Consider the following 6,561-nt stretch of genomic DNA (forward strand, 5'->3'; position numbering starts at 1 on the left):
ATGGCGAGGCAAAGGAGGCGGCGGGGCTGGCGTCGGGGACGCAGCGCGGGCGGTGTGGCGCAGGGGCCGGCGCGGCTGCGGCTCCTGGTCGTCTCCGCCGTGGCCTGGGTGCTGCTCCTCCTCGCCTTCCACCTCTGGTCCTGCGCCCCCCTTCGCCTACTTCCTCTCAGGTCACTCCCTCGCCCCCTCTTCTCCTGCCCGCCGCGCCCGACCGACCAGTGGCGGTGTCGCTCGTGCTTCCTGCTTCCAGTTTGCTCTTAGTCCATCGACTGATTAGTCGATCTACGATGCTTGCTACCCTGTCCGCGCGCATTGACCTGCTGGGATGAGAGAATCCAGTGTGGGATTTTATTCATAGTGCATCAATCTCGTGTGTCCAGAACAGGGATGGGGTTGCCTTATTGAGCGACCACGGCGACAAACCTGTGCGTTTCTCTAGCATGTGCATAGGTGGCTTTGGCTTATCGATTGCAAGTTTCAGGGGATTTCAGACTCTGACTAAAACTTGCAGCTAATTAACTAACTGATGCATCTCCTTGGCAATTGGCATGCTGCGCATTAGCTTCTTCAGTTACGATGCACTATAGTAACAAGAGTAGCTTGTTTTAATGCTTGTTGCTGCTGCAAAACTACCCTTCGAGATGAAATTAGTTTGCTGGGGAACCTTTGCAGATCGCGGGGCACAGGGGATTGGAGTCGGGCCTGCCAGGGAACAGCTCTAGATCCTCTTTGTCGTTGAACTTTAGTTTCCTCTTGTTCAAGATGTGCATGTCTTTGGCTCATGTGTGGATAGTAATTTATCAATGAGCGTGCTGTTGTATATACTGTTTTTAGCATTCTTGGTAGAAGAGTTTCCTTGTGGGTAGAAAGCTTGGTTGTGTCCTGATTTATGAACTGTTTTCTTCTAGGTCTGTTCTTGGGATTCTGGTGCTGTTGATCTCATCAAGGGCCTCATCTGCTTTCTTTCATATTGTGAAGGTGATTATTATTAGTACTTTCCCTGCTAATTGTTTACTGTTTCAATACATTTTGTTCCTCTAACATAGTGTCTTTAGCGTTCTTGGTAGAACGGTTTTATTGTGCATGGAATGTTTTATCCTCTTACCTTATACTATTTATTTGTGTGCTCTTGGTAATTATTGTTTGAGTCCATTTTGTTTGTCTTCGATCGCTTATTTCCTTTCCAGCTGTACGATATGCACGTTTGTATGTTTTGTTTGTATGCTGCTTGCACCTTTTCCCTATGCTTTAATGCTCTTGTTTCTGCCTTCAATGCTGGCCTGAACTATTTGTGTGTCGTCTGTTTGCTTTTCTCTTTCCATTTGGCATATGTGCTTGGTCTTGCTCTACGAGAGTGAGCTCTCATATTTTCCTGCATCTACATCTGTTGCAGGGTTTCTTTTCTACGGTTGGTGTCAGCAGTCAGCTCATCTCCTGGTTCATCGTCCAGTATTTGCACTCCTCTGATCAACTTGCTAAGGTTCCAACTTCCTCCTTTACTTATATTCTTTATACTTGTTGCAAATCAAGTAATTTAACCGGTTCTAACTGTGTGTGTAACGTGTGGTGTGACATTTTGCTTTTTTTTGTGTTCTTATTGGTGCTATTACCTGCTGTTATTTCTGCTTACATATATTCTTTCCTGCTTCGTATTGTGCAATTACTTCGTTTACCTAGAATGTGTGCTCTGGTGTCCTTTGTTCTTCCAATTTTGGAACTGTGGCAGCACAATGTGCATTGCTTCCGCCTTTTTACTTGTGTGAGATCGACGGGAATGGTCATGTGCTTGCTGGTGTAGAGATTGATGTTCCTGGGGATGGCCTTATAGGTAATAAACCTAGGTTTATTTTAGATTCAAATCACTTAGCTTTTTTTGAGCCATGGAACCTACAGTTTTACACTGCCAGATTGAGACATGGAAATTCATGATGTACTTTGCGAGACCCCTGTCCGTTAGTGCCTCTTTGATCGGCTTTGCTATGGCATTGGATAAGCCTTTAGTACAGTGAGCTTTGGTAGAAAATGGTTCTGCCATTCTTGAACAGCACCTGTACTAAAACTGAATAATTAAATGCAACCAACATAGACTTTCCTGCTATCTATGATTACTCAACAAGTTCTTTTAGTTTTAGTCTGACATGGTAGCTAACACCAGTATTATAAATTGTTCATATCTATCTTCTTTGACCATACTACATATGCATAGTACTGATCAATGGCAATAATCCTTATATGGCCTTTTTTATGAGCGATAATCTAACATTTATAAAATCATCTTAGGATTTCCTAATGGATCCTGTACACATTCCACCAAGGGTTATTTTGGATGCTATGCTGAACACACTCTATAGCTCCCAAAAGCTGTGTACTACACCCAGCCTACAGGAGACATTGGTATAGAGACTGATTGAGTATTATCCATCTCTGCAGCACTTGCCAAAGAGCACTGTCAAGAGATTTGTTTGTCAGTCTGAGTCATCTTGCTACTTTTGCAGGTTTATTTGCATATGAAATCACCAGAATTTTCGCCATGGCTCTGGTTCTTGACATGGTGTTTAAAAGCACTCATCCCATCTTGATTATTCGCATACAGTTTTTTGTTTTTGTTTTTACTGATTCACTTCTATCGACATATTTTTATGTCCCTTTTTATGACCAGCTTGGTCATTTGGTCTGGATGGAGTCATTCAACTCGGAAAGAAAAAAGAATTTGAGAATGCTTTATCTTTCATGCAATAGTTGCGGTCAATTGTTCTTGGTTTTTCCTGTAGTAGTTGATAATCAGTCTGAACAATAGTAGATTAGTAAAGCCAATAGCAGTTAGTTTGAGACGACTTTTATCTTCCCTACAGTAGTTAAGGTTGATTGTTCTTAGTTTTCCCTGTAGTGTTTAATTTGATTGTTCTGAGCATTCAAATTGTACTCTGTTTGTTTCTCTCCTACTCTTTTCTGACAAATGTTATTATCTGTGCTTCATTACTACTCTCTCTAAATCATGTGAGAGTTGAATGATGTTGCAGGATAACTATTGATGGTGAAAAGATTGTGGTTTTTTATACTGGTATAGGGGGAGTATAATACAAATGGTCCTTCAAATCCAGTTGGAAGCTCCTCCCTGTAATTGATGAAGGCAGGATTTACTATTTCTAGGGAGTAAGAGGTTTATTTGTTGAACCATGATATCTAAGGGCTCCTCCCTGTAAGTATCTATCTACCAGCAATAAGTACTTATTTTCATATGTTTCAATATGTGTCCGAATAATATTAATGTACACTCTTTCAATACATGGCTTACTCTCGGCCTTTGCGCCATTGGCGCAACTGGTCATCTAGTGATAGTAAAACCTAGGGCTCTTGCACGGTTCTTGGATTTATTTTTAGCATATATTACCCATATTGAGACTGAACATGTGGCTTTTCTTCTCATCTACAGGAGAGTTATGTGCTGATTTTTTGAAGAAGCTGGAAGTCCAAGTCAACGACTTGCTTTATGTGTTTGTTGTAATGCTGTATTTTCTGGGAATTTGGATGTATTGTTGATCTGGCTGAGAATTTGGTGTATATTTGCTTGCTGAACTTACAAATGCTAGGATATATGTACAAATCCTTGGAATATTATTCTATGTTTACTTGAAATGTATTCTTGGATTGAAAGTGGTCAAAAAGAGAATATATTGCTGTAAATTGTATTTGAAATAAAGAGGTGTGGCCCAAATTAAAAACTGGCCGAAATGTCTATTGGACCAAATGAAAAACTGGTCGAAATGGCTACAGCCCAAAAAATGGATCGCAAAAAGGCCAAGGCTCCAAAATTAAATGCACTATAAAAATCGTGAGGCCCAAATTTAAAATGGACCGCAAAATGCCCAAAGCAATTGACCAAAATTGGCAGGAAAAAAATCATAAATGGGCCGAATTGTTGGGCTAGGCCCATGTAGAAAATCGAATTGGACCGGGCTGAATCTTGTGCCACGTCAGATTGCCACGCTGGATGCCTACGTGGCCTGGGGAGGTTGCTAGTGACCAAAACGCCACAGTAGACGTATTTTGGTCATAAACGTCTACGACCATTCCAGAAGAAAGGTCGCTATAGTCAGTTTACGACGGCCAGCTTTTGACCTTATGTTTTTGGTCACAAAAAGGTCACAAATGGAAATTTGTGACCATTCAGTGACCAATAGTGGTGGTCACAAGTTGACATATTTCTTGTAGTGCGCGTCAACAACATCCGCACTGCCTTGATCAATGCGCAGAAAGGGAACCAATCGGTGGCCGCCTACTTCGCCGCCATGCGTGGCCTTGCTGATGAGCTCGCCGCCGCCGGCAAGCCCATCCAGGACGACGAGCTGATCTCATATCTTATTCACGGGCTGGACATGGACTACCAGCCACTGGTCTTGGCCCTGGATGCTCGCGTCATGCCGGTGTCCCTCGATGAGCTCTACTCCATGTTGAGCAACTTCGACCAGCGCGTTGCCCAGTACCAGGGTGTTGGCGGCGGGTTCAAGTCGTCGGCAAACGCAGCAACTCGCGGGCGCGGTGGCTACCCTTCACGTCATCGTGGTCCTCCTCGTGCCAAGGGCAAGCACAGCAGCGGCAACACCAACAACGGCGGCTCTCGCGGTGGTCGCCCCATCTCCACCAACAACAGGGGTCGCCGCGGCGGCTCGGGTCGTTCACGTCCTGATGTCGTTCGCTGCCAAATCTGCGGGAAGCCAGGTCACACCGCCAAAGACTGCTAGTATCGCTTCGACGAAGACGATGCCTCCTCTGAAGATGATGACAAGGTTGCTGCTGCCGCTGAAGTATCCTATGGCCTCGACACCAATTGGTACCTTAATAGTGGCGCCACCAATCACCTCACGGGTGAGCTAGAGAAGGTGACCCTCTGTGAGAAGTATCACGGGCAGGACCAGATCAACACCGCCAGTGGTGCAGGTATGAGCATACGTCACATTGGTCGCTCGGTTATACGTACCCCTTCTCGTAAAATTCATCTTCGCAAAATTTTACATGTTCCTAGTGCCAACAAAAATCTCCTATCCGTTCATCGCATTACCATTGACAATATTTATTGAATTCCATCCTTTTTTTCTTTTTGATAAAGGATCAGGCCACAAAGAAGGTACTATATCGAGGTAGATGCATTCGAGGGCTTTACCCGTTGATTCCGGAGCTTAGGGGATTCAATAAACAAGCCTATGGTGTTGTCAACTCTCTTCAACACGTTGGCACGATCGTTTAGGCCATGCTTCTTTTCCTCTTGCTGAACGCTTGCTTAGGAAAAATAAGCCCCCGTTTGTTGGTGAGCGAAATATTGAAACTATTTGTGATTCTTGCCAAAGAGCAAAAAGTCATCAATTACCATATCCTATTTCTACAAGTGTCTCTACTCAACCATTGCAATTAATTTTTTCTGATATTTGGGGCCCTGCTCCTAGTTCTGTTGGTAGACACACATACTATGTCAGTTTTATTGATGACTATAGCAAATTCTCCTGGATCTATCTTCTCAAAAAAAGATCCGATGTTTTCCAAGTGTTCAAAAATTTCCAAGCACTTGTTGAACGTAAGTTTGATAGCAAGATCATTGCTGTTCAATCTGACTGGGGAGGGGAATACGAGAAATTAAATTCCTTTTTCCAAACACTTGGCATTTCACACCATGTGTCATGCCCTCATGCTCACCAACAAAACGGTTCTGCCGAACGTAAGCATAGGCATATAGTTGAAGTTGGCCTCGCACTCTTAGCAGGTGCTTCCAGGCCTCTAAAATTCTGGGATGAAGCGTTTCTCACTGCCGTTCATATCATCAATATGGTCCCAAGCCGTGTCATAAACAATGAAACTCCCACAGAACGGCTTCTTCATGTCAAACCCAACTACACATCTCTACGTGTTTTTGGGTGTGCATGCTGGCCCAATCTCCGCCCATACAACTCTCGCAAACTCATGTTCCGATCTAAACAGTGTGTTTTCCTTGGACATAGTGCACAACACAAGGGGGTCAAGTGCCTAGATGTTTCTACAGGCCGTGTCTACATTTCTCGCGATGTTGTGTTTGATGAGAACAAATTTCCCTTCGCTGATCTACACCCTAACGCCGGTGCTTTACTTCGTAAAGAAATCCTTCTTCTACCATCCTCTCTTACTGGCCTCGATGAAGGGGAACGAAACTATGATGATCATACGTTGACTAACCCTCAAACCACTGTGCACGAGTTGTGTGATGTTGCAGAAAAAAACGGATCAGAAAATGATGAAGAAAATGAAGTACAAGGGCCATATTTTATGTGCCCCGAACCAGGGAGCAAATCAGCCTCGGGATCAGCTCCCATGGTAGAGGCAGACCTGCCCAGCGGATCGGCCTCGGATTCTGGCGCTGCGGGCAGGGGGCAGGATCCCCTCAGAAATCCGCGCCGACAGCGCCAATAACCGCACACGCCGTGGATAGCGAGCCCGCGTCTGCCACGCGGCAACCTGCGAGTCGTGGAGGCGCCTCCACCAACTCGGGCGAATCACGCGGCGGCACCTGTCCGCCTCCCGTTGGCCCTTTGGGGG

The 6,561-nt window shown here is 44.7% G+C and overlaps 1 long non-coding RNA gene across 1 annotated transcript; it reads left to right on the forward strand.

Annotated features, from left to right (window-relative positions):
• Positions 1-1,331: 1,331 nt before the first annotated feature.
• Positions 1,332-3,184, forward strand: LOC125555793. The gene is made up of 4 exons (XR_007304867.1): positions 1,332-1,480; positions 2,281-2,394; positions 2,496-2,551; positions 3,021-3,184. It is a non-coding gene; the product is annotated as an uncharacterized LOC125555793 (long non-coding RNA).
• The last annotated feature ends 3,377 nt before the right edge of the window (positions 3,185-6,561 follow it).

This window comes from Triticum urartu, chromosome 5 (assembly GCF_003073215.2).
Source record: "Triticum urartu cultivar G1812 chromosome 5, Tu2.1, whole genome shotgun sequence".
NCBI classification, from domain to species: domain Eukaryota; kingdom Viridiplantae; phylum Streptophyta; class Magnoliopsida; order Poales; family Poaceae; genus Triticum; species Triticum urartu.